Here is a 6,094-nt window from a genome sequence, read left to right on the forward strand (position 1 = left end):
TAATATAAGTATCACTTAATTATTTGAGTCCTGGGTTATAAGCAAAAAATAACATAGTTATTTATAATAATGACTGTTAATAGCATATTAATGGATAGCTCAATTAGATCCTCCTTCAATTTTGTCAAAAGCAAAGAATTTCAAAACCACTGATTCCCAAAAGAATCTGTTACATAGTAGTCAAAGTCATTTACTTTTTCCATATCTAGAAAGTATTCTGAAATGGTTTTACCAAGGTTACAATGACAATTGTCTGTAACTCTTACTCTTTCACTAATATCTAGTTTAGCTGAATAGCTAAGACTTATACAATATAGTCTTTAGTTTTCACCATGTGAATTAGAAGAAGTATTTCTGATATGACTTGACAAATTAGATTTTAACTACCTTGTTGCATAATGCATAGAAAATCAGAAAGAATTTATAAAAATTTCATCCATGGGCTTTTTCCATGGATAGTTTTTGGTCATCTCAAAAAATGTTCAAATTATACTTTAAAAATCTATTTCATTAACCTACACTGCTTCAACTCTTCAAAGCTTTCCTTTTCAGCTAATGTCACATCCCAAGGATGAGTGTTGAGAATAGCTGAAGAGAACTGCTTACATTTAAATACACAGAAAAAGCTGTTTTCAGTAGTCAAAATTTTAATAATATGCTGTTGGCTTTCCTCTGGTGGAATTCCCTCGAAATTAACACATTCTTTGACAGTTGTAGGAAGATGGAGAAGTGAGGTCTTTAAATATTAATTATCAATGCCAATCTGTTTTAAATGCTTTTCTTTCACCTTTAACAGAAATATGTATCAGATTGGGAAAACACAACTCCTAAGATAGTTTGTTTCCTTTGTTATCTATTAAAAGTCTTTTCTTTTCTTAGATTGATATTTCATATTAACTTTGGTTTATGTCTGGAGATGTTTTGAGGTGTTTGAGATGTTTTGTGAAGCAGGATAAAAGAGAAAGAAAGAGGAATGTGGAAGAAGGAAAACTACCTTAATTTTATTCCACAGATTCACTCTCAAATAGATCTGTCTTAGGAAAAAACATATATGAAATTGAGTATATGGAAATTGATATTCTTAAAGCTATCTTTCTCTTTTATTCCTTTTAAAGTTTGGCATGATAGGGATTTCCATACCTGAGTCTGAAGACCTACCAAAGGGTATTGGAAAATCAGAGATTGGAGAAAACTTAAACTCTTTTTGTACCCCACCAATTCAGATTCTTCAATAACCATATGAATAGATGGATGGATAGTTGGATAGAGATGCATGTATGTTTAAACATGTTTTTGACAATCTGATGGATTCCTTTATAATCATGCAACTGCCTTACAGTTTCAACATATTTGTGTTTATGGTTTTCCTAGTCCAAGATAAGAAGTTACATAGTAGTTAATGGCAGTGTTTTCCAATCTAGGGTCCATACATCCTTGGTGATCCACAGATAACATCCTCAATAGTCTAATTTTTTGTGTCTGGGAAATCCTGGCTAATGGACATAATCAATAAGAGCTCAGGCCATCAGAGCCAGTCTCACATGAGTCGAATTATAGCTCCTCCCCTTACTAGCTGTCGATCTTTGGGAAAGTTACCTTCCCCCTCTGAATCTGTTTTCTGATCTGTAAAATGAGAAATGTAATATAAAATGTTCACTTCCTTTTATGATGAATTAAGAGAAACATTTCATTCACCCATGAAAATCAGTAAGACAGATATGCTACTTCAGAATAACAGAAACTCCTTGCTATTCTGATGTTTGGGTTCTGGATATAATTAGTAAAAATAAAGTACAATACTTCAAAACAAATTGTACTATTTTTGCTAGCCCTTGTGATAAATTTTTTTCTGTACACTTAAAGAAGGAGAAATTTTATATTGGTAAAAACTAATCAGCCCAGCAGCTAGCAAGTAATTTTGTTTTGTAATAGAAAGTAGAAAATATATTCATTTCATCGGATGAATTTAGATGAGGATTAATTCTAATTGGAATACATATTTTATGATATGATTTCATAAAATGGGTTTTAACTACCAACACAGCTTTTCATTAAATCAGACTGCTTTGAAGCCCAAATTGTTCTTTTTCTATGATAAGAAATTGTCCAGTAGAAATATATTAGCAGAGAATATGGAGTATGTGGGAGAAGAAATTATTAAAAATGAGCAAAAAGTTAGTGTTTTATGAGACAATGGAAGAATATTGTAGCTCTATGGAAAGTATTGTACACTTTTAATTTAGACTCACATTTCTTGTTGTAAGAATGCTGAAAACAATTGATAAGTAGATTTCCTAGCAATATCCAGATCAAATTCATCTTTATTTAAATTAATTGGTACATAATTAGTGATAATATTCAGCAACATTGAGCACATTGAGTGGTAGCTAAGCGAGGAAAGCATAGACAAAAGTTTGGAGTTGTTCTCATATCTTCCGTATTACCCAGGTTAGATTATCCACTGTGACAAATTCTTCCCAAATCTCAATGGTTTAAAACATTAAGATTTATTCCTCACTAATATCACGTCTGATATGGGTAGTGATGGACTCTACTCTTCAGGGTGATTCGGGGATCTAGCTCCTTTCACGTAGCTCTATGTTTTTTTAAGGTTCTGTAATCTCCCACTGGATTCTCACAGACAGAGAGCAGACAGGAAGGTAAAGGATCTGGAGGATCTCATTCAAGGGTTTAGGGGCCAGTCCCAGAGAGCATATATCAGTCAGGCCCACATTAAATTGACCAGATTCAGACTCATTGCCTCACCATGTGAGGGGCTGGAAATGTAGTCCAGAACCATGCCAAAAAAGAAGAAAACATAGATATTGGTGAAAAACTGGTTAGGGTTTGGTCAGTCTTCTATGGAAATTCAGGAGATTTGGTTTAAATTCACAGATTTTTCCTGACATGGAGATGATATTATGTTTTACAAGTGTTCTCTTACATTCACTCTCTGTTTTTACTTAATCATAACTGATACTAATTCATCGATTCCTAACTCCATGAGAATCTGAATGATTTTGTATATATATTGACTTAATTCTACTGTTAAAAAATGAATTAATTATAAAAAGATCAATTTAGTGCCACTCAGTTAAATTGGAGTGCATTTAAATCCAATTTTCTAAAAACAATCCACCAAGATTAAGTATAGCATTCCATAACACCCAAGTAAACTAGCATCAAAATATATGTGCTAATATTAAAATAACAATAAACCATTGTAATAAAACTAAAATCTCCTAGGAAATCATCTTGCAAACAAATTATTACATTTATGGGTAATAAGATATACATCTTATGATGACAAGATCGAATAATAAGGAAGTTCCACTCAAACCTTGATAATATTATGTCTTAGCATCTTCAAAGGTGTCTGACACATAAATATTCTTCAGCTTTGTATTCTGTTGTTTTATAAGATCTTAAAGCCTGGTCCCTTGGTTTGTATTTTCAAAACATTCATATTAAGAACTTTCCATTTCTTGTTCTCTTAAAGTTCTAGTACTAAAGCTTGGGGTTTGTCATCTCTAATTAATTTTAATGGATTCTGCATTAAATACATTAGGGATTTAATTGTTTTGCTTCCACTCCTAATTATATTATTCTTTTAAGAGAAGTTGGGCAAATACTGCTGGTCAAAACTGCTAATATTTGTTCATCAGAGATCTACGATATCTGGAGCTGAGTTTTCGATTTTCAGCTCCTCATGGTGAAATAAATCATGACCAAATGTCTCAAATAGAAAAGTGCATGCTTTTCCTGAGGTTCAAATTCTACTTAGGCCACAGTATGTTTACTCCCATATTTCTAAGCTTTAAAGAAATACAGTCATAATACAATGTCCAGAAGGAAGATCAAATTTGTTTCTTTCCAAATATCAATACAAATGAGTCTATGAAGTAATCTATCTTCTACAACCCTTTAAAATATTTTTATATTTGTGCTTTACTCTTTTTTTTTTTTTTTTTTTTTTTTGAGACGGAGTCTCGCTCTGTCGCCCAGGCTGGAGTGCAGTGGCGCAATCTTGGCTCCCTGCAAGCTCTGCCTCCTGGGTTCCCGCCATTCTCCTGCCTCAGCCTCCCGAGTAGCTGGGACTACAGGCCCCACCACCACGCCTGGCTAATTTTTTGTATTTTTAGTAGAGATGGGGTTTCACCGTGTAGCCAGGATGGTCTTGATCTCCTGACCTCGTGATCCGCCCATCTCGGCCTTCCAAAGTGCTGGGATTACTGGCGTGAGCCACCGCGCCTGGCCTTGTGCTTTACTCTTTACCTCAAAATCTTGCCTTTTCTGATTTGGGCTCTCTTTCAATTTCTTCTACATACCATCAGTTAGTCTTCAGTACAACACTAACTTTTCTGAGGCTCAAATTTCTTACCTGTAAAATTGGATTGTTACATCAATTTACCAAAGTTTTGTGAAACTTTAATAATAATAATAATAATAATAATAATGAGCAATAGCTGTTTGTAAACATAAATACCCACAGTGTCCTGCTCTTGCATCCTCCTTTAATGAGTGCCCTTAAGGTTTTGTTTCTATGTCTTATTCAATAACTCATTCACTCATCCACTTAGTAAATCAGTTGGCAAATCAGATGCAGTCACCAACAATTATCAATACCTACTATGTAACAGTATGAGCTAGCCATCATGGATAGGAAGATAAGAGAGATCACAGAGTTGTAGTTTATTGGAGCAGAGAATGAAGTGTAATAATTGCTATGGGAGTGGGAGAACAGCACAGGCACCTATTATACTTAAAAGCTTCTGGGCCAGTTGCAGTGGCACTTGCCTGTAAGCTCAGCACTTTGACAGACCAAGGCATAAGGATCATTTGAGTCCAGGAGTTTGAGACCAGCAAGGTAGTGAGACCTCATCTCTCTCTCTCTCTCTATATATATATATATACACACACACACACACACACATATGTATATGTACATATATAGGTGTGGTGGTGTGCCTGTGGTCCCAGTGAGCCCAGTGGCTGTGCCTGGGTGACAGAAAGAGACCTTGTCAAAAAAGAAAGGAAAAAGTAAAGAAAGGAAGTAGAGGGAGGAAGGAAGGAAGAAAGGGAAGGAGGGAGGAAGGGAGAGAGGGAGGAAGGAAGGAAGGAAGGAAGGAAGGAAGGAATGGCTTCCTGGAAGAAGCAAAGCACAAAGATATGAAAGACTGAGTAGGAATTAGCAAAGCAAATAAGAAAATAATAGTCTAGAAAAATGAAGCAATGTGTGTAAGCAGAGGGGGTAGAACCAGGCAATAAGGAACCTGAAAGTTCAGGGGGCAACTTGAGAATGCGGTAAAAGATGAGGGAGGGAAGCTAATGAGAGGATAGATCATGAAGGGCCTAATAAGACGGGTTGAGGAATAGGTTTATTTGGGTTGCAATACATAAAAAAATCTACTTTCCCAATTTCTCTTCTATCTCTGACACACATAGTCCATTTCTTAGGTCATAATTTAGCATAAAGGCTTATGTGAGTTTTCTCAATATACGATTGTACTTCTCATGTCATTCCTGCCATTACTATATCATTTGGACTACACATTCTGCGTATTACTTTTAATTATATGCTGCTGGTTTCAGTTTGTCTTGTACACATCCATCAGTGTAATATCACAGGAGATATTGTTTTCACACTGACCATGGGGCTATCTGCAACTTAAATTAATGCTATTACTTGGAGCTTCTGGACCATTCCATCTGTGGGCCTATTTTCTCAGCAACCCATGAAGATCCATTTCTCCCTTCCTTTCCCTAAGGCATGATGATGCTCTCTGAGTAAAATTCAATGAAGGGAGTAGTAACCTCCAGGAAACAATATTCATACACACATGTATATAGGCACATGTATTCAAAAACCTTCAATTAGTTTCTGTTACCCTAAAGATAAATTGCGTATTACATTCTGTGACTTATAAATCACTAATAGGACCTTATAAGTCATGACTACTTCACCTGACCTATATTGACCACTGCATATGATGAGGTGGGACGGGCAGGGAGAGAACAAAGAGGCAGGAGAGTGTTCCAGACAGAGGTCACAGCATATGAAAATAGCTGGAGACGAAGATGAGAAAAGCATACA

The sequence above is a fragment of the Piliocolobus tephrosceles genome, chromosome 10, assembly GCF_002776525.5.
Source record: "Piliocolobus tephrosceles isolate RC106 chromosome 10, ASM277652v3, whole genome shotgun sequence".
Lineage (NCBI taxonomy): Eukaryota > Metazoa > Chordata > Mammalia > Primates > Cercopithecidae > Piliocolobus > Piliocolobus tephrosceles.